The sequence below is a fragment of the Balaenoptera musculus genome, chromosome 20, assembly GCF_009873245.2.
Source record: "Balaenoptera musculus isolate JJ_BM4_2016_0621 chromosome 20, mBalMus1.pri.v3, whole genome shotgun sequence".
Classification (NCBI taxonomy): Eukaryota; Metazoa; Chordata; class Mammalia; order Artiodactyla; family Balaenopteridae; genus Balaenoptera; species Balaenoptera musculus.
Window position 1 is genome coordinate 37,317,258 of NC_045804.1, and position 22,324 is coordinate 37,339,581.

At 50.6% G+C, this 22,324-nt stretch overlaps 1 protein-coding gene and 1 pseudogene across 7 annotated transcripts in view; both read left to right on the top strand.

Moving 5' to 3' along the window:
- ZNHIT3 (zinc finger HIT-type containing 3) overlaps positions 1-22,324 on the top strand; it is a 43,842-nt gene that overhangs the window by 11,547 nt on the left and 9,971 nt on the right. For 4 of the 7 annotated variants that reach the window (XM_036836399.1, XM_036836398.1, XM_036836391.1 and 1 more), the window contains exon 2: positions 21,283-21,518. The exons of 1 other annotated variant lie outside the window; for it this stretch is intronic. The gene's annotated coding sequence lies outside the window, so the exon portion shown is untranslated. Of the gene's footprint in view, positions 1-21,096; positions 21,519-22,324 lie in introns of those variants that run through there. 2 more of the 7 variants (XM_036836396.1, XM_036836392.1) reach the window with 2 other exon arrangements.
- On the top strand, positions 665-1,765 carry LOC118887362 (annotated as a pseudogene).

Consider the following 22,324-nt stretch of genomic DNA (forward strand, 5'->3'; position numbering starts at 1 on the left):
AAATGTCCTAGTTCCAACACCTCCAACCGGGCAGCATGTGCCGGGTCCTCTCCTCTGCCCAGGCTCCCTGCTCTTGTGACAGATGTCACTCTGCGGGTCTCTCCTCTCTACCCTGGTCAGTCTCTCTCAACCCCAAGGCCCTGAGTTTTCTCAGGTCAGGAACCGGCTTGGCTTCTCCTACAGCAGCACTACATAGTAGGAGCTCCACAAATGTTTGTCAGTGAAGGAGGCTTGTCTTGCTTTACTCAGCGTGGGTAGCATGGACTGAGGAAAGGTGGGCTCCTGAGGGCCAGTGGCTCAGGATCGCCCCGGGGAGAGTCTCGGTGAAGTGACTGCCCCCTGATCCAGCCGCTGGTCCCGATCTGGGTTTATCCAGTTGTAGGACGTATTGGCAGTGTTATGAAAATGACATGACGGAGGAGAACCTTAGGGTCTCGGGCGTTCTGAATTTATTTTACAGATAGGGCTACAGGCCCAGAGACGGGGCTGTAATTTGTCCCAGGTCACATAGCAAGGTAAGGGAGGGCCAATGTCAGAGGTTTTTTAACGATGAACAGATGGGGGAAATCAATTTCCAGCCCCAGAAAACTGAACTGGGGAAAACCTGGCTGCAGTGTGTGTTATTGCTCAAAAAGCTTCAGCTTTCCAACCCTGGCCTGGCAGGATGGCTCCTGCAAAGAAGGGTGGTGAGAAGAAGGGCTGGTCCGCCATCAACTAGGTGGTGGCCAGAGAATACACTATCAACATTCACCAGCACATCCATGGAGCAGATTTCAAGAAGTGTGCCCCTCAGGCACTCAGAGAAATCCGGAAATTTGCCATGAAGGAGATGGGGACTCCAGATGTACGCATTGACACTAGGCTCAACAAAGCTGTCTGGGCCAAAGGAATAAGGAAGGTCCCATACTATCTCTGTGTGTGGTTGTCCAGAAAACATAATGAAGATGAAGATTCACCAAACAAGCTCTATACGTTGGTTACCTATGTACCTGTTACCACTTTCAAAAATCTACAGGCAGGGGCTTCCCTGGTGGCGCAGTGGTTGAGAATCTGCCTGCCAATGCAGGGGACACGGGTTCGAGCCCTGGTCTGGGAAGATCCCACATGCCACGGAGCAACTAGGCCCGTGAGCCACAACTACTGAGCCCGCGCGTCTGGAGCTTGTGCTCCGCAACGAGAGGCCGCGACAGTGAGAGGCCCGCGCACCGCGATGAAGACTGGCCCCCACTTGCCACAACTTGAGAAAGCCCACGCACAGAAACGAAGACCCAACACAGCCAAAAATAAATAAATAAATAAATAATAATAATAATAATAAATCTACAGGCAGTTAATGTGGATGATAACTTACTGCTGATTGTCCAATCAAGTTATAGACACCCCCCCCCCAAAAAAAAGCTTCAGATGTCCCTGGCCAGGGTGAGACCACTGACATCATCCAGAAACACACAGGCGCTGATCCCGGGTTTGCTGGGCCAGGATAAACGAGGGACTGTAGAGACCGTTTTTGTCCCACTCATTCGTTTTATAAGACCCAGAGAGAATAGATCACCGGCCCCAAGCCACACCGCGAGGTAGGGAGAGGGCCTGGGATAGTGTTCTTCTCGGACCTGAACTGTTCATGGACAATTTCCTTCCACGCGAAGGAACCTCGCCCTCCCAGACACGCATGAGGCAACCACCTAGCAAGGTCCTCCAACTTAGCAAGGTCTCTGCTCGGCCCAGGGACCTGCCACCGATCGAGTGCACGACGCTCTACTTCTAGTCTTGAGTAAAAAGCAGGAGCAATCGATTGGTTTCCCTGCCGGGCGTCGCCGAGCACTGATTGGCTCTGGTTTGGAACGCGGAGCAAGGCGGGGGCGGAGCGGTGGGAGGGGCTTGGCGCCGAGCCTGAAGGTTCTGGAGCAGTAGGAGAGCAGTCGTGTGCAACAGGTACCCGGAGCCCAGAAGCGCTGTCCCGTCGCCAGGTGCTCAGTGAGTGCAAGAGGCCGGGCAGGGGCCGGGGGTCCCATTCCTCCTCACCGCCATGGGTTCTAAGTCCGTCTAGTCCGCCTTTTAAATCGCCCTCAATTTGGCGCCTGCTTGCCGCGCTCAGAGGCCCTTCCGAGGCTCGCAGGCTCTATTGGCTCCGTCGCTAAAACTCACCCATCTTATAACCGCTCCTTCAGTCTCGATTTTAAAGTAGTTTTCGAAAGAAGTCATTTGCAAGCGGCCCTCCCGTGCTGAAAGCTGGGCTGGGGGTCTAGGTTCGCGAACCCCTCTCTACACCCCTGGCCTCTGGGGTTCTGCCTTCAAGCACATTCCCGTTCTTTCTTGGTTGCCCGTAATACACAAAACGGTGGCCTTGGAACATTTGCTCACCTGGTCACCATTTCCTCAGCTGGAAGGGGAGACAAGTTAGAGTAATAAGATTTGGAATAACAGCGACAACAAAAATCACAACAGCAAAAAATGTTACTAAATGCAATGCCATTTGAGAGAACAAGCTGTCAACAAAATACACTCAATCCTCTGGAAGGGGGGGTGGGGAGGGGGAAGGAAGGTGACTCTGGAAAATTCCTAGCTGTACTGATACAAATAATCCAAACCTAGATCCAAGAAGTGCAGGCCCAGCCGGTTTAGGGACAGCCGTTTTCCCAGCTTCCCCTGGGGATTCCTGGACTTTGCTGCCTGCCCTTTACAGTGGAGTCACAATCACACACAAGCTCCCTGAGGCAGTGCTCTGATGGATGTGACCCCAGCCCAGCTGTGTCCTACCATCTGGATAGTGTAATCACTGAGGCTGCCCCAGGGAAGCTGGAAGCAGGCCAGAAGCATCAGGTTCCTCTGAAGGCCCCTCATATTCATGGAGGTGTGGTCCAGGGCCAGCCCCAGAGGCCAGAGGCAGATTATTGCCCCCAGGAGCCTGGTCTGCACTGGGGGCAGTGGCAAGGACCTCATGGAACAGAGGGCCTGGAAGAAGGGATTCTCCTTCACTCCTTCAGTCCTTTGACCTTAAAAAAAATTCTCTATACTCCGATAAAAGTTTTTAAAAATTCTCTATAACTTCAGATTTTCCAGCCCTCTAAATAGAAACTTGGAAGCAAAACTCTGTTTTAACATTTTCCAGCACCTGACTGCAAACAGCTGGAGTCCTTTAACTGGACTGGCTCAGTGTGACTGCACTGGCCTTGTATTACCAGTGTCACTTTTTCACTCTTACAACCTTGCAGTGTGGGTGGAATCACCCCATTTTATACACGAGGAATGCAAGGCTCAGAGAGGTTCAGCTGAGAAGCCACTTAGCTAGCAGTGGCAGAGCCAGTATTCTGACTCAGGTCTGTCTGATGTCAAAGTCTCTCCGTTGCCCCCCCTCCTTTCCCAGGCCAGATAGTTAGATGCTCACTTTCCACGTCCAGCTTCTGGTGTGTTTCCAAGTTAACCAGGAACCAGTGGCTAATAATTTCCTCCTGAAACTGAAAAGGTGGAACAATGAAAGTATCATTAGAGCAATCACTGTTGCTGCATTGATGCTGCAGCTTTGCTTAAAAGTTTGAAATGTGGGAGTTCCCTGGCAGTCCAGTGGTTAGGACCCGGCACATTCACTGCCGGGGGTGTGGGTTCACTCTCTGGTCGGGGAACTAAGATCCCACAAGCCGTGTGGCACGGTGAAAGTTTGAAATGTATTTTACTTTTTTACGAGAGCTATATCATGCTTCTTCATAATGGTTAAGTTCTACACTCAGAACAAAAAAAAAAGTTGTTTAAAAAAAATCCCTCAAACTGCCCTCAAGCTTGGAGAAATACCTACACTTTGAAGAGGCAGATGGGAGCTGAGACTTGCTGAGGGGCTGAGGGCCCAGCAGAGTCATGCCTCCCGCCTCAGGCTCAGTCCTGGAGAGGAAAGGAGTGAACTACCTGCACCTTTTGAAATGCTTTCTTTCTCGCTTATTTTATTTTTTTTAAATTTATTTATTTGTTTTTATTTGTGGCTGCTTTGGTCTTTGTTGCTGCGCGCAGACTTTCTCTAGTTGCGGTGAGTGGGGGCTACTCTTCGTTGTGGTGCGTGGGCTTCTCATTGCAGTGGCTTCTCGTTGCGGAGCACGGGCTCTAGGTGCGCGGGCTTCAGTAGTTGCGGCACGCGGGCTCACTAGTTGTGGCTCGCGGGCTCTAGAGCACAGGCTCAGTAGTTGTGGCACACAGGCTTAGTTGCTCCACGGCGTGTGGGATCTTCCAGGACCAGGGATCGAACCCGTGTCCCCTGTATTGGCAGGCGGATTCTTAACCACTGTGCCACCAGGGAAGTCCGGAATTAGTTCATTCTTAGAAGTAGAATTACTGGGGTCCAACTTATGAAGATTAAGCTTCTTGGTGCATACTGCCACAGAAGTAATAGGAGAGATTATGCCCAATATATATACATGCCCCAGTCAAGTTGACATATAAAATTAGGCATTGCAGGGGTGAATTACTGATACATGCTACAACATGTATGAAACTTGAAAACATTATGCTAAGTGAAAGAAGACAGTCACAAAGGACCACATATTGTATGTTTCCCCTTATATGAAATGTCCAGAATAGGCAAATCTATATAGATAGAAAGTCTCTGTAGTGGTTGCCTAGGGCAAGGAGGATGGATGGATTTGGAGGTGATGACTGAAGGGTGTAGGGTTTCTTTCTGGGGCAATGGGAATGTTCTAAATTTACCATGGTGGCGTTTGCACAGCTCTGTGAGTATAATTAAAGGCATTGAATAGTACACTTTAAATGGATGAATTGTATGTTATGTGAATTATATCTCAATAAAGCTGCTAAAAATATAGCAGTCATTCATTTTAGCCAAAAGAGGGGTATGCTTGATATTTTATGGGTGGCAGCACAGTGACCTTATTTTTGTCCGTGCTTAGACAAAATTATGAAGGAGCCTTATTTTGTCTCATCTTATCATGGTCTCAGAATAACCTTGACTGAGGTTGGTATTCTGTGATTGTTAATGTCTGACAGAAAGAGAAAATGACCTGGCTCTGAGTGTCTGAGGTCTAACTGTGAACGTCAGATCAGTTCTGGATGTCAGGGGCTGCTTTTTCTTTTCCTCAGCAGACACTGGGAACCTCAGCTGGGTCCCCCAGGGGCCTACAGGAATGTGAATAAACATACTTGGAAGGTCCACAGAAGCTCTGGTCCCAGCCTCCTGCTGGTGTGAGCCTGGGCTCCCATGCCTGGGATCTGGGAGGTGGGGACACCAGGCCTGAAGAGAACATGTGTCACCTGATTTTTTGTGCTTGTTATGTTTGTTGCTATTTCAAAATATTTAAAGGCAGAAGTTTCCCCCACTGGCTCTGCCAAGGAGGCGCCCCAACATATTCCAGTGACCATGTCCAGCTCCCTCCCTGCTCTGTTTCCTCCCCCAGGACTCCCTCAGTAGCTCAGGGAGGACTTGTAGGGTGGGGGTGAAGGGGATGGGAGAGGGGCTGCAGCTTTTTCAGGCTTGGCAAGAAAGGGACTTTTCCTGTCTCTGCCTGCTCTCCGTTGCAGAGATCTGGACTAGGAGTTCAGGCTATTGATTAAACTTTATTTGTGTTGGGTTTATCTCAACAGACACCAAGGGGTATCCGGAGTCCCTGCAGACCCTTGCTGGTATCAGCTGCCCATCAGAGGATGCAGAGGACAGGATCCAGTAGGGGCTGGGTTCCCACTGAGAAGGCAGCAGCGGAATGGCATGGAAGGAGCACTAGCAGGGGGCAGAAGCCTAGGGTTTGAATTCCAGCCCTGCTCCCTTCCTGCAGGACACGGAAGGGCTTATTCCTAAGGAGAGCCACTCTTGTCTGGGCTTTCTCTCCTATTAACTCAAAGAGGTGGTTGAGCTCCATCGTTTAGGGTCCAGTGACCCCCTAACCTGTTTCCTCCCCTATAAAATCAGTGATCCCAACAAATAAGCTCACCCCTCTGGCTCCACGGACCTCCTCTCCAGTCTCACCTCTCAGTGTTCCAGCCTCTCGCCAGATGCTCTGTACACCCTACCTCTGTGCCTTCTCTCATTCTGTTCCCTGTGCTTGGATTGCCCTTCTTTCCTTCTTTGGTTAAAGTCTGCTCATTTCGAAAGACTGAGGTCAGTCGTCACCTCCTCCAGGAAGCCTTCCCCAATCTCCTGCCTACTGGCTGCGTTAGAAGCCTGATTGATACTCTTCTGCTCAGTACCTCTGGGCCTAAGGTTCTGCTTTGGGGTGTGTGTTGTTGGCCCTTCCCTGAGCTGTCAGGACCAAGAGTGTGGGCCTCACTCCCCTGTGTTTCTTCCCCATGTCCAGTATGGGTCCAGGCAGAAATGAATTTAAATCTTACATTATCTGGGGCGGGGGAGGGATAAATTAGGAACTTGGGGTTAACATATACATGCTATTATATGTAAAACAGATAAACAGCAAGGCCCTACTGTATAGCACAGGGAAATATATTCAATGCCTTTTTTTTTTTTGGCCAAGCTGCGTGGCTTGCGGGATCTTAGTTCCCCAACCAGGGATTGAACCCAGGCCCTGGCAGTGAATGTGCCGAATCCTAACCAGTGGACTACCAGGAATTCCCTCAAGATCTTTCATAACTCATAATGGAAAAGAATCTGAAAAAGAATATGTATATATTATATATATAACTGAATCACTTTGCTGTACACCTGAAACACTATAAATCAACCATACTTCAATTTAAAAAAATCTTACATTACCTGGTCTGTATATATCCTCCCCATTGTAACCTTCCTCTCACTGCTTCCCACTCCCATTACTGGGTCTTGGTGGTCCAGGAATACCCTGCCCTGTACCTGGGGCCCCAGGGACAACAGGGTGATTGAACTCTTGTATTGGGGACCACACAGACCGACTATCCCCTACTGAGTCAACCCAAGGGCTCTTTTCTAGAAATGCTGGGTCCCTGCCCAGGAGGGACAGGTTTCTGACTTGAGGTTGTGAGTTAACACCTGGGTTTGGCCCAAGGCATAGTGCAGGAGACAGAGCCTGGCACACCTACCCCGAGGCCCAAGCCTTCAGTGACCTCTCTGTAAAATGGCCTCTGAGCAGGTTAAGAAGCCAGTGCACATAAAGCGCTGGGTGCCATGCCTGACACATGCTCAGGGCACCCCGGAAGTTAGCTGGATTACTTGTGGGAAGGGGTTTACCGGGGTAGCTGCCTGCCTCTCACTGGCATCACTGGCATCCGTTCCCACAGGGGCAGGGGCAGTGTTGAAGACCGGCAGGGGGAGGACAGAGGCCCCTGGGGTGGCCACAGGGCCACTGAGTGGCAGCACCACAGCTGGTACAAGAACATACTGTAGAAGCCTGATGAAGAGTGGCAAACTGGTCAAAGGGAACCACCTGCCGGGGCCTCACTTGTGACTTAGCACGTTTACTTTCATAAGACCTTCTCTGTCTGTGAACCCAGGCTGCCAACATCCATGTCTAAGAGCGTTGAGCTCCTGTAGTGTGCCAGCCCTGGGCCAGGTACTGGAGGTGGGAGGGTGGGGGAGAGCGATGAACAGTGCACCTTTCAGGCCTTCTGGGGGCTCTCAGTCCCCCGGAAGAGACAGTCAAAGAGACAGATGGGGACGGGAGGGTGAGAAGTGCTGTTACTGAGGGCAGTGCTGGGGGTGGTGGGGACAGAGGGGGGATGCCAAACACGGGAAACAGGAGAGTGCATCTCTGAGATCTGTGTCAAGCAGTGGAGTGGCCCAGGCCTCCGCTCCTGGACAAAGCCTGAACTTCCCCAGAATGCAGAGCACGTGGGCTGTGCAGACTGTGATCACCTCCCACCATCCGCTCACCAGACCAGGGCTGGACTTGGCCAGAGGCCCACACAGCTAGTTTCAGTGGCTCTCTGGTGGTTTTAAGTTTAATTTATTTGAGGAATTCCCTGACAGTCCAGTGGTTAGGACTCTGCCCTTTCATTGCCAAGGGCACAGGTTCAATCCCTAGTCAGGGAACTAAGATCCCACAAGCCCCGTATGGCACAGCGAAAAAAAAAAACAACTTTGTTTGTGTCTAAGTAATACAGGCAGGTGGTTGAAAAGAAAAAGAGTACTGTGAGGCTTATAACAGCGTCCTCCTCTCACATGTTCCAGGGCAGTTCCCTACTTTGAGAGGCAGCTGCTTTTGGATTGTTCTGTGGCTTTTGGAGCATGTATGTCCATATCTTTAAATCATATGCTTCTGTTGTTACTCACTGAGTTTAAAATTTTAGACATCTGTTCACTTCCTACTTTGATGAGGATTTAGCCTTTACTTTCTTTCCCTACAGTCTCGATATTATTTTATCACAATTTCTGATTAAGTTAATTTGCAATGTCTTTATTATTATTATATTATTATTATTATTATTATTATTATTTTGGCTGTGCCATGCGGCTTGCAGGATCTTAGTTCCCTGACCAGGGATCAAACCTGGGTCCCAGCAGTGAGCGCCAAGTCCTAACCACTGGACCACCAGGGAATTCCCTTCATTATTATGATCATGTAAATGTTGTTCACAGCAGAGTCTCATAATGCAATAGAACTGAATTTCCTATGTTGTAAAATGTTTTGTTTTTTCCTGTAGTTCATAGTTAACTTATTTTTCACTTGCTTAGTTTCTTTTATAGCTCATACATTTTATGTCATATTTAAGAACTCTTTCCCAAACGCTTTATCACCCCTTTGTTTTCTTCTAGAATTTTATAGTTTACCTTCTTACGTTTATTTTTATTTATTTATTTTTTAATATTTATTTATTTATTTTTGGCTACGCTGGGTCTTAGTTGCGGCACACGGGATCTTTGCTGCGACATGCGTGATCTTTTAGTTACGGCATGCGAGCTCATAGTTGTGGCATGCAGCCTTCTTATTTACGGCATGCGGACTTCTTAGTTTCGGCATGTGGACTCTTAGTTGCGGCATGCATGCGAGATCTATTTCCCCAACCAGGGATTGAACCCGGGACCCCTGCATTGGGAGTGCAGAGTCTTACCCACTGGACTACCAGGGAAGTCCCCCTCCTTACATTTAGGTCCATGATCCATTTTGAGTTAATTTTTCTATGTAGCATAAGATTGTAGTTGAATTTTTTTTTTAAGTGCATATGTCAATTTGTTGAAAAGCTTGTTCTTCCCCCCTATCCCTATTGAATTGCTTTGGCACATTTGTCAAAAATCAGTTGACTGGGAATTCTCTGGTGGTCCAGTGGTTCGGACTCCATGCTTCCACTGCAGGGGGCATGGGTTCGATCCCTGGTCGAGGAACGAAGATCTGCAAGCCGCATGGTGTGGCCAATAAAAAAAAAGGAAAAAATCAGCTGACCATATGGTATAGTCCTATTTCTGGATTCTCTATTCTGTTTCTATACACCTATAATTAATTCATTCCCGACCTGACCACAAGAGCCAGCAAACATCCACTGATCATGCTGGCAATCACGGCACGTCCCTCCAGCTCCCTTTCCCCTACAGACATCCTGGAGACTCTCAGACCTCATGCTCCTGTTTGGACTGGGAGCTGCCTAGTGCTGCTGTCACGTAACTGTCACCCAAGAGCATCTCTACGCCTTCGTCTGGGGAGCCCCAGGCCCCTCTCCTGTAACGGGTCCTCTTTTCTTTTTCTGGATCCGGATCCCATGGCTTCCTCATCCTTTTTTTTTTTTTTTTTTTTAGATCTTTTGGCCAGGACATGGTTATTTCCCAACCAGGGATCGAACCCGTGCCTCCTGCATTGGAACCGCGGAGTCTTAACCACTGGACTACCAGGGAAGTCCCGGCTTCCTCATTCTTAGTTCACTTCTTTGTGTTTGTTGTGGAGCATATTCTCTGGCAGTTTCCTGGTAGAGGCACATGGAAGGTACATTTTTGAGACCTTGAACATCTAATGATATTTTCTTTCTACCTTCACGTTTGGTTGATATTTGAATGGATAGATAATTCTATGTTGGAGATAATTTTCCCTCCAAAGTTTGAAGTTTTCTTCTGTATTCTTCTAGTGTGCTGTAACAATTCATAGTCCCTAGTGTGTGACTACTTTTTTTGCAGAAAGTTTTCGGATCTCTTTATCTATAAGTACTGTTAAAATTGCCAGTGCTGTGCCTTGTGTGATATTTCTCATCCATTGTGTGGGTATGTGGTATGAGTCCCTTCACCCTGTCAACTCATGCTCTTCCATTATGGGGATTAAAAAAATAGTTCTAAAAATTTCCTCCCTACCATTTTCTCTTTCTAGAACTCCTACTAATATGAAGTTTAATCATCTTAGTTTCTTATCTGTTTTTAAAAAATCCATTCTGTAACTCTCTGGGAAATTTTTCTCAACCTTAGCCTCCGATTCTGCCTGTTTTGAGGGGATGAGAGTATACAGAATTGGGGATGGGGGCAGAAGAGGGGACGGGGACCACCCTGGAGAAATGTATGGGGCGTTCTTACTGCTCTGTACACTGCCCGGTGTGATGTTCCCAACCTCGCCCCCGGTAATCCAGGCTGTGGAATTCTAGTTCACATGGATGCCCAATCATTCAATTCGGCAGGATCCCTGCCACACTGGCCTTTAGAGAAACTCTTTCTCGGTGGTCCCCTGCAGTGGCCCCTCCGCTGCCCTCACTCTGCCAGGCCTGCTGGATGTGTTTGGACTCACATTCTTCCCCAACCAGAGCCTGGCACAGCTGTGGCTCTCCTACTGCAATGAGAAGCTTAGGCAGCACTTCTGGCTCACCACCTGAGGGCCCAGCACGTGCGGGAGGTGTCAGCACTTCCACCAGGCCCCCTACCCTTCTCCCAGAGTTTGCCCAGCAGCCCCCTTCCTTCTTTGGATGCTGTCCATGTCCTTGCCATGGCTGTGGGGCCAGCCAAGGTCGGGCATGTGGACCCTCAGGCCACAGGAGCCCTCCTCACATCCTCCTAGGATTCTGTTGTTGAGAGTCTGGAGTGGTCGTTTGTTACTTACCGTGGTAACCAGAGCTGTTTGGCTTTGACGGAGGGGACCGCCATTAGCATCGGCTCCTTGCCGGGTGAAGTGGAGATCACATGACAGGAAGGAGGGTGTTGCAATAAGCTGAACATCAGAAAGTTGGGGGAATTACCTGGCAGACCAGTGGTTAGGACTCGGAGCTTACACTGCCATGGCTCCAGGTTCAAGCCCTGATCAGGGGAGCTAGATCCAAAAAAAAAAAAAAAGTTGGACTTTCTCTGGGGCTTTGGTGACTGTCCCATGCCTTCTCTGCCCCTATTTTCCCATCTGCCTAATGGGTTTGCTAATATCCACTTTGCTCTCTTGGGGTCACTATGATGCCCAGGGCAACATTAGTTATTAGTCCATTGCCATGGGGGCTACAGGATGGGGCCCATGTGTTGGGGGATGGGGTTAGACCTTCTCATTCTGTGGTTGACTGTCCACTGCCGTCCCACACAGGTATGTCCCTTCAAGGGGCTAAGCGGCACTGGCCATCTTCAGGCACTCATCCAGGGTGCACCAGCAGGCACCCTGAATAAGGAGAGGGGTCAAGCAACTTGATTCACCATGCAGCACAATTTTAAGAATCCTCGTTCTGGGATGACTCAACAATCCTGAGGCTGCCGCCTGCTCTTCCTCATGGTGTGAACTCAACCCTGCCACCGTGCATTGTCCCCTGGGGCTCTTTGAGCCACATCCAGCCAGAATGCACCATATACCGCGGAGAACCTTAAACTGGAGTTGCGTGGCAGTTGTGGGCACTGAACTTGGGTACTTTCACGCATCTGAGGAGACCAGGGCATGACATTTGCTTTTGCCAAATGAGTGCTGGCCACAGAGTCAGCTCCTCTGGAGTACCCTTTTAAAACTCTCTAGCCTAGACTTGTACTTCTCTCTCCCAGCCTGAACTGAGGTTCGGCTGATGCTAAGGAGGTACGACTGGGTCCTGGGCTGCCACGATAGCTCTGTGGGGTCCTGGGGTGAGCCAGAACATGGTAGGTCCAGTGTGGGCTTGGTCCTGGACACCAGTGGCTACTCCTTCTGGCATCTTACCAGCCCTCTTTTCTGGACTAATTTCTGCCCTGTACCCAGCTTCTTCATGCTGCCCAGTATCACTGCCATCACAATTATGCTCAAGTCACTGGGCAACCGTGTCATTTACTCCTTCAACGGCAAGATTCTAGACTCCAAGTTGCAGAGCCCTTCACTGGGGACACCTGATCTCCCCTGCCTGCCTGGACGTTGGGTTGGGGGGAGGGGTTGTGAACATCCACGGAAGTTGAGGGTCATCCAGAATGGAGGGAGAGGCATCTTCACTACAGGGAATGTGTATGGGAGGAATTCCTGGGATTGTCTCACCCCACCCCCTTCAGGTAGCAGGGCCTGCTGGGTTTGGATGCAAGTGGGAAGAATTGAGTTCCTGGAAAGTAAACGGACCCTCCTCTGGGCCCACTCTCCCCATATGACTCATAGGACAAGTCAGGAGGGGTCAGTGGAGATGCCCATAGTTTTACTGGTTCCAGGATGGAGCACAGGAATTGACTACTGTCCACTCTCCCTGGGCCTCCTCATGGACAAACTTGCTCTCCCTGGGCCTCCTCATGAAAGCTCGGCCCCCCGAGGCGATTCCAGTTTAAACCCGCTAGGCAGACAAGGATCCTTGTGGATTATTAGGCCAGTATGGACGAGACCTGGAGCCTGCCAGGTTGGGAAGGATCTCTGTTCTCAGTTGTCAGGGCGCGGGACGCTTCAGCACCGTGGGCTGGACAGCGCCTTCGGTGCAGGCGAGCGGCGCCCTACGGGAATGACTGTCAACTCTTTGCCAGAACTTCTCACCGAGGGGACAGGGCGGAGTTTCTGGGGCGGGCCCTGAGGGGGGAGGGGGAGGGAGGGGGCAAAGCATCCTTGACCGCGCGCGGGCCCAGGATTTGACCAAAGAAGGGAAGGCAAAGAGGGTGGCGAATTAAGGCACTGGAAGGGCGAGCGCCACGTGGCACGAGAAACCCTAACAGGCTGGGATCCCCTCTGGGGCTGAGATGAGGCGCAGGGCTCCTGTTAAAGCGCGATTCAGTGTATACGTAACGCCCAGTCTCCTGAGCCTGGCTGCTCTAGGCCGGTCACAACCCGCCTGCAGGGACTAATTTCTGACCAGTCCACGCCCGAAGGCTCCTGAACCCAGAACTTCCTGGGCTAGGTCTGCCCGGCTGGGGCCCCTCATCCTGGACTTCACTCCCTTGGTGCAGAGGTCACGGGGCAGGTCACTGGTTTGCTCCCTGCTCAGTCTCCCCACCCCATCCCCACCCCCAGGAAAGGCACCCGATCGGCTTCTGCCCACGGCCCCAGCGCCCGCTCCGTGCCGGGCAGAAAGTAAAAGCAACTCCATAATTATTTGTCAGGGGACGAGCCTCACCTTTCTTCGGCGAGGATGGCGGGGGCTGGAAAACAAGCCCGAAGCGCAGATTCCTGCGAAACCTTGCAGGCGGCGCTGTGAGGCATGTCACCTGACCCAGCCAGAGTCGCAGAGTCGCCTTAAGCCCGTGCCGGGACTTGTTATGCAAATGACGTGGGCGGGGAGAACCCGGCCCCGCGGGCACGCGTGCTGCCTGTTGCCCCAGCCGCCAGGTCTTACGTACCGCAGGGTGTGCAGTCGGGCTACTGGCCCAGAGAGGGTCTGCGAACCGTTCCAAGCCACACAGCGAGGCAGGGGAGGGGCAGCACTGGGTAGGACCTGCAGCACTGGGGAAACATCATTCCAACTCAGATCTATGCGGGAAAACCGCCGAACAGCAGCTCCGAACTTAGCCTCTCGCTCTGGACTTGTGGACCCTCAGTCTGCGTGACCACTTCTCGCCTTTGTCAAGGCGACACATACAGCTGTGCTAGATACTCCAGACAAGCTCTCAAGGTCCTGGCAGCATTAAGTGTTTTTTTTTTTTTTGTAATTTAAATTTATTTATTTATTTATTTATTTATTTATTTATATTTTTGGCTGCATTGGGTCTTCCTTGCTGCGCGGGCTTTCTCTAGTTGCCACAGGCGGGGGCTACTCTTCGTTGCCCTGCGCGGGCTCTCACTGCGGTGGCTTCTTTTGGTGCAGAGCAGGGGCTCTAGGCTCGTCGGCTTCAGTAGGTGTGGCGCATGGGCTCTTAGAGCACAGGCTCAGTAGTTGTGGGTTATGGGGCTCGAACCCGTGTCCCCTACATTGGCAGGCGGATTCTTAACCACTGCGCCACCCGGGAAGTTCCAGCCTTGCGTTTTGGACACTGTTCTGGGGTTTGTTGCGGCTGTGAGGCAGTGGGACTGGTTCTCAGGCCACAGCTGTCCCCTCCAGTCCCCGTAAGTGGAGAATGTGACTGAAGGAGTGCTCACTTGCCAGCTGCCAGGAGAACCAGAGCTGTTTGGATCTAACTGGGAAGACGAAGTGCAGATATCAGCTGTCTCCAGGTGTTCTCTTGAAGAAGAGCAATCAGGTAGAGGTGGATGGTACTGTGCCATCAGAAAAGGCCTATGAGCAGCATGGCTCCAGCATGTTTGTATGATAAGAGAGATCCAGGGGAGACCCCGATGCAGGAGAGGGCACTTTTTTAAAGCTATGTTCATTTTTAAACTTCTTACTTTGAAATACTGCTTTGAAATGTACAGAAGAAGGTGGTACAAAGAACTTCAGTAAACCCATCGCTCATTTAATTATCCTTAATATTTTGCCAACTTTTCACGATTCTCTGCTTCCTCTCTCTCTCTGTGTGTCTCTCTCTCACTCTCTCACTGTCTTTGTCTCTCTAGCAGACACACACATTTGTTATTATCACTATTGTTTTCGAACCATTTGTAAATAAGTTGTATATTTCTTACCCACAAGGGGTCTTTGTGAAGGAGCCAGGTGTTTGGGCATTGCTGGGAGCTACAGCCCAGTGGGGAATCAGCCTAAGCGGGATGGAGAGACTTAGGAGGGGGTAGGTGGGGATCTAGGTAGAGTGGTAAGTTCAGTGGGGACACTGAGGGAGCCTGAATCTCATGGTTCTCATCTCTTTAATGAGCCTGTGAGGCAGGTTGTTGCATTCCTCAAAAGGAGGCAGGCAAGGTCCCAGCCTCTGTCAGGGTAAGTGCCCAACCAGGGGAGGAAGCCAATTCTAGTCCCTAAATCGGTGTGCAAGCTCCCATTGCGGGGCTGGAGTTGGGGAGGGGACTGAATTATCGCCCTACCACTTCCTGACCACCATCTACCATATTCAGCTATGTGCCCTCCCTTTAGTGGGACCAGAATCTTGGTGGGAGAGGGCAGGTGGGGCATTGGGAATAGGAAATGGGTCCTGTCTAAACAGAGTGGGACACCCATACAGCCTTACCTGGGGCCCAGTGGGCCCTGTTGAGACAGTTCTGCTCTGTTTTCCTCCTGTCTTGGGCACAGCTTTGTCACTTTCCTTTCACTCTCTCTTCTCCCCTCTCCCCCACTCTCTCCACAGTGTGCTCTCCTGTTCTGTGTCTCTTGCCCAAAGTCCCCTGGCCCCTGGTTGATCTTGCTGCTGTTTCTCACCTGCTGTGTGTCCAGGGAGGCACTGGGCAGCTAAAGGTGGTCAGAGCTGTCAGGTAAATTCCAAGTCCACGGGAGTGGGCCCCATGAATGCAGGAGGACAGGCAGTGGGACCCACTCGGCCTTCACAGTGCTGGGAGGTCTCGTCTACCTTTTACTCCTGCGCACAGGGCGGTGAGAGGACTGGGCTGGGCTGCCCTCCTAGGCACTCACTGGGAGGCTTGGGACTCCAGGTTGGAAGGAGTCACCCTGCTGGCCACCAAGCAGTCTTTGCCCCCTGCCCAGGGAGCCCCACAGGAATAGAGGTCACAGGCCAGTCCAGGGCACAGCCTCAAGTGAGATTACAAGACTCCTCGGAATGGCCGGATCCCTGAACTCCTCAGAAAACTGGGAGCCACCTCTGGCTTTCCCCTTCCCAAAGGGACAGACAGGGAAATTAGAGGCAGGAACGGCAGGAGAGGCCGGTGGAGTGTTGAGGGGGCAGAGCCATCCTTGGGGCTGGGGACGGGGATGCAGACAGCAGTGCACTGAGGGGCTCTAGTCTCTTGCCCTTGGGGTGGCCCCCAAGTCCCAAGGGTGTCAAGCTGCAACCTCTCTTCCAGAACATTCTCTAACTAGAGCAGTAGCCACACCTGCCACCCAGATGAAACCACTCCTGCCCCAGTGCAGTGTGACACCACCCGGGAGTTCACCAGTGTCTGTGTGGGAAATGTCTGAGTCACCCGGGAAGCAGAGGGGCGTGAGGACAGCTGCGGGCTCAGGCACAGCACTCCCGGGGCGCGGGGATGGGGACGGGCTCAGGGGGGTGTGGGGCTGTGGCCCCCGGGGGTGCTGCGTTGCTGCCCGCTGGGGCCGCGAGAGGTTATGGATAAACTCAACCGGGGGCTTTGAAAGTAAAGAGAAGCAAAGAAGAAATGGGGGAAGAGAGACAGAGAGAAGGAAAGAGAGACAGAGACTGAAGAAGGAATTTCAAAAGGCGCAGGTAAATCGGACTCCCTGACTTGCTTCTGCTCCCTGAGTGAGTGTCCTGAACGGAGACAGAGGGGGCTGGGGCCTCAGACAGTCTCAGCTTCCGCTGCCTCTTAAAAGCTTAGGGATTTCTCCAAGCTATGGGTTGTTCCAGGGTTGTTCTTACAAGTAATTTTTGACTTTTGTGCTGACTTTAGGACCTAACCTTTATGAAGGAGTCTAATATATTCAAACCTTTACGGTAATGCTGGCATCCCTGCAGGAACAGGTTGCTAATAGCTCTAATGACACTTTTGTTTTTCTCCTTTTTCTGTTTGAGGCTGAAATTATTAGCAACTAGTTCTTGGTCAGCTCAGAAACATACCCGGAGGCTGCAGGTAACTGCTTCCCTCACCAAGCGCGCATGGCGAAGCGGGGAGTGTCTGACTGTCCGGCCTGAGGGGGCGAGGAGGGCAGAGGAGGGTGACCAGGCACCAGACAGAGCTGGGTTGGAAGGCCGGCTCTGCCGCTGCTGCATGGGTGGCTTGGGCAAGTCATGAAACGCTTTTGGGCCTCGGGTTCCTCGTGTGTGAGGTGTGGGTGACACCACCCACACTGCAGCTTTCCCTCTGGGACGTATCTCAGGCCCTGGTGCTCCCAGACCAGGGCTAAGGCTGCATCTCTTTCTTCCTAGCCTCTGTCCATTATAGGACATGCCCACATGTTCACCCACACTATCCCTGAGCCCAAGGCTTAAGATGTGGCTGGATTTAATCAAATCAAATCCTGCTTGTAAAACACAGGCCCATTCAACCATGATCCCTCCTAGCCAAAGACTTCTTATGGGGGCATTTAAATTAGAATTTCTGGGACTTCCTTGGTGGCACAGTGGTTAAGAATCCACCTGCCAATGCAGGGGACACGGGTTCGAGCCCTGGTCTGGGAAGATCCCACATGCCTCGGAGCAACTAAGCCCATGTGCCACGACTACTGAGCCTGCGCTCTAGAGCCCGCGAGCCACAACTACTGAGCCCACGTGCCAGAACTACTGAAGCCCACACGCCTAGAGCCCGTGCTCCGCAACAAGAGAAGCCACCGCAATGAGAAGCCTGTGCACCGCAACAAAGAGTAGCCCCTGCTCACTGCAACTAGAGAAAGCCCACGCGCAGCAACGAAGACCCAATGCAGCCAAAAATAAATAAATAAAATAAAGCAAAAATTTAAAAAAATAAATTAGAATTTCCTTGAATGTTTAGATGAATTAGGGGATATTTAGCGTTTTTAGTACAGAAGATTAGCATTCCGTTACTTAGGTTCTCTTTAAAGTTTTTCTGATTGTTGTATAACTTACTCCACAACATTTTACGATAGTGTTTTTATGGATTCCCCATGAGCACTTTGGAAGAGAAGGATATGACTACCCAGGCAAAGTCAGAACGAAATGTGGCTGGAAATTTTGGCCAAAGGAGGAAGTAAGGATTTGTAGTAGATGCATCCCTATGTTCATTGCAGTTTAAGTCAACCAACCCGTGTTTGTTTTCCACAGGCTGTTTTGAAGAATAGTGCCTAGTTTCTACAGAGAGGGCTGATCCAAACAATCCTCCTGATCAGACGGTTGCTTGGCCGCACCGTTAGTGTTTTCATTTTTTTCAATATGCATAGGCTGAGAATCTTTAAGTTCTGCTCTTTTTCGCTTAGCAATTCCTCCTTTAAGTCATTTCTGTCTTCTCACATTTTATCGGATGCAGTCAAGAGGAGCCAAGCCAGACCTTCAAACGCCTTGCTTAGAAATTTCAGCTAAACATCCAGTGTCATCACTTGCAAGATCGGCCTTCCACAGAACTCTGAAACAGGAACATAGTTCAGCCAAGTTCTTTGCCACTTTATACTAAGGATCACCTTTCCTCCAATTTCCAATGTTCTTTAGTTCCTTCTGAGACCTCATCAGAACGGCCTTTACCATCTGTATTTCTACCAACATTCTGTTCACCACCACTTAGGTATTTGCTAAGATACAGCTCTCCTCCTCTTCTGAGCCTTCGCTCAAATCACCTTTGAAGGTCCCTTCATGGCAATGTAGGCTTTTTCTAGCATGCATCTCAAAACTCTTCTGGCCTCTACCCATTATGCGGTTCCAAAGCCACTTTCACATTTTTAGGTTTATTACAGCAGTACCCTACTTCTTGGTACCAATTTCTGTCTTAGTGCACTTGGGCTGCTGTAACAAGAATACTATAAAATGGGTGACTTAAACAACAAACATTTTTTTCTCACAGTTCTGGAGGCTGGGAAGTCCAAGATCACAGTGTCAGCAGATTTGGTGTCTGGTGAGAACCCGCTTCCTGCTTCACAGACTGTCATCTTCACACTGTCTTCATATGGTGGAAGGAGGGCACAAGAACTCTCTGGGGTATCTTTTATAAGGGCACTAGTACCATTCATGAGGGTTCCATCCTCATGACCTTATCACCTCCCACAGGCCCCACCTCCTAATACTATCACATTGGGGGTTAGGATTTCAATGTATGAATTTTGAGGGGACACAAACATCCAGTTCATAGCAGCCTCCTCGCAGGCACTTGGTATTGCCAGGGTTTGTAATTTTAGTTATTCTAGTAGGTGTGTGGTGTTATATTGTGATTTTAATTTCCATCTGGTGTCATTTTCCTATTGCCTGAATAACTTTCTTGTGCGGATCTGCTGATGAAGAATTCTCATGGCTTTTATTTGTCTGAAAAGTTGTTATTTTGTATTTAGTTTTAAAAGATGGGGAAGGAAACGGGATCTTACTTCCTTTTCCATGCTCCCCACTGAGCAGAGTTCCTATGCATTTCTGTGTAGGGACCCAGAGTAGGCCACCGCAAAATGTGCCTCAATGGTATATTGATTATTTTGCATTAAAGTTGCTTAAGAAATGGCCAATGCAAGAGGGATGCTCTGACCCTCCTTGCTGTCTCCTTGAAAGCAGAGAAAAACACCTCTCATGTGAAAGATGCACTCCCCGCATCTGGAGGTAGAAGGACCCCCTTATTGCCAAAGATAGGGAATTCGGGCCGAGAAGCCTATATAAACAAGCCTTGTTACTTCAATTTACTATCCCAAGCCCAAACTCTGTTCTAATTCTTCACTAGTTGGGCACCCAAAATCTGTTTCTTTGTCTTGTCAATTCCTCACAAATTTATTGTTTCTTTGTCTAGAAAGTATAAAAGCTGCCTGCTTTGGCCTATTCTTAGGTTTCATTTCTATGGGACCTCCATGCATATGAGTTAAATTTTGTTTCTTTTTCTCTTGTGTCAGTTTTATTATTAGTGGACTAATTACTATTAGTGCACTATTTATTATTAGCGGTAACCACAAGAACTCAAGAAGCATAGAGGGGGAAATTCTCCCTCCCTGACATCTGCTGTGTGGGAGATAGAGGTGAGTTAGGAGGTTTGTGCAAGCCCCACTCCCACTCCACATGGGACCTTTAGAGGTTTCGTGGAGAATCTGTCTGGGAAGTCCTGATTCCTTTGACCTCTGTCCTAGGGAATGTACGATGGGAGATATATGTTGATTTGCAAGTGGGAGAGGGTGGGAGAAGAGTGTGGGGTTGTGGGCAGTAGGGTGTATTCATGAAACAATGGTGAACTTTAAGGTCTGTGCTCTCCCATCAGTTCTGCTGTAGATAATGCAATTATTTTTCTTTTGTTGTTTGGAAGTTCTCCTTGGGGTCTAACTGAAGGTCAGACTGTCATTGTCTAGAGCTGAGGAATGAATGTCATTTCAAGATAAAATAACATGCAGAGAGTTGGAAATGGATGACTTGGAAACCACAACAGCAGAACCTCAGGCCTCCTTTATTTGATTCGCACCATCAACCTCACCCCCTTTAATATCTGAACTACTCTCTTAGATACCAGAGAGTAAGTGGAGGGGAGGAGATCAGAACCGGGCAGTATAGGTCCTCTAAAGATACCATCCTAGACACTTCTCTTGCTGCCGCCAAGAGGGCGGAGGGATAGAGATGTTAGGGCTGCAGAAAGAAGCTGAGATTTAGCTACACAGAGAGCCCAGCCTTACCAACATCTGGCCTCAGATAAGGGCAACACGCAGCCCGCGTGCCCGCCCCATCATGGCATCAGGGAAGGTGCAGGGCAGTGGTGCACCCTAGTTAGTAACCTGAAAACTCCCGAAGTACTATTAAGCTTTCACCAGGCCAATGTGGGGTGGCCAGCTTCCAGCTGGATCTCCACCCCAGGGGTTGCCGAGAAGCGCGGGGCGATGGGCACCGCGGGAACTGCCCCTGGACAGCCAGGCGCATTTGGAGCCCTCGGCTGGCCTTGCGTGGGCCTTACTTTCATGGAAGAGACACCGCTGCCCATCCGGTCGCCTGCTTCAGCACCGCACTCTCGACCCTCTCTCCCGCCGTTTGGCGATGATCGAGGCGCCAGGCAGGCCTGTATTTACTCGTCCCTGAATGGCGAGACAGTATGGCCTCCCACGCAAGGTCGGTGCGAGCGGTGCTCCAGTCCAGCTCAGGCTACGCCAGGGCCGATCTCGATCTGGAGCGCCCTCTGGCGGTGCTGAGTGCCGGGCCTGGGACTCCACGCGCGTCTCCAGATTTTGGTGTTGGCGCCGGGCTCAGCCCGCCTGGAATGTGCTGGACAGCGCCTGCCAAGCAGCGGAGCTCTGGAAACCGTTCTGCCTCGATTATTACCTCGCCTCTCTCCAGGTCTGGCCCTGCTCCTCGGCTGACGCTGAGAAGGCGTGAGGCAGCCTTAGACAGCCGCTAGGAGGGCGTGATGGGGGACCAGGGAGAGCCAGGCCACATCAGTGTGGACATCTAGTTGCTGGGCCCAGAGTCATACCCGTCTTTCTTCTCTGAACTAGCCATTGCCCAGAGGAGCTGTACCCGGCGTCCTTCACTTCTTGGTGTTCCCCAACCTCATCACCATCAGAGATGAGCCACCTTCTTTCCTGGATATTGGAGCAGGAAGGGTACGTCTTTCCAGGGAAGCTGGAGGTCACCCAGAGTAGAGGAAGAGGTATTTTTACTGAATGCAATGTGCATGAGAGGAATTCCAGGAATTTTCTTTTTGCTGGAGTCACCATCTCTGGACCCAAAGGTAGGAGAGTAAGCATGGTATGGGTGTGGGTGGGGTCAGGCTGAGCCCCTGAAAATTGTGGAGACTCTCCATGGCCTCAGCCTGCAAACACAACTCACAGGAAAAGTCTGGGTGGGCAGTGATGAAGTACCTAGTAGGAGAATTTGTGCTGGTGCCAGACAGGGCATGGGGTTCAAATGTGGCCTGGACAAGTCACTGACCTCTGGCCTTCCCTGTTAAGCATGGGCTCTCTGGAATACTTCTGGGTCAAACCAGCAGTGGTCACAACTGTTGAGGAAGACAAAGAACGCTGCAGATTATTAGGTCAGTGTGGAAATGTTGGATTTTGGCCTGAGTTCTGTTTGGAGGCTGGAGGCAGGGGCAGCTGCATGCTGGGGCAGGTAGGCAACCGGAGGGGCCAGTGCCACTTCAGCACTGAGGACTGGACAGCGCCCTCAGGACAGTCTGGCAAAGCCAAAGGAGTGATGGATAGTCACTCAAGCCCAACCCCAGCATGGCTCACCGAGGCTGACAGTGAAACCCTTTTAGAGGGGCCTGAGGTCCAGGAACCTGGGCTCCAGGGACTTGGGGCCTGGAGCCCACGCTCATGGGGTAGGGACCAGGGCTCCAGGAGAGTTGCAGACTCTTCCTAGATATCACATAAATAACCTTTTGTAGCACTTCAGATCACAAACCTTTCTACAGTCTCCTCTCTGCCTTAAATAGCTCAGGAAAGTAGGCCTGAACATCCACTCTAATAGATGTAGGGTAGACAATTGTCCAAGCCACACAGCCAGAGAGGGGTTGGAGCTAAGACTTGAATGACT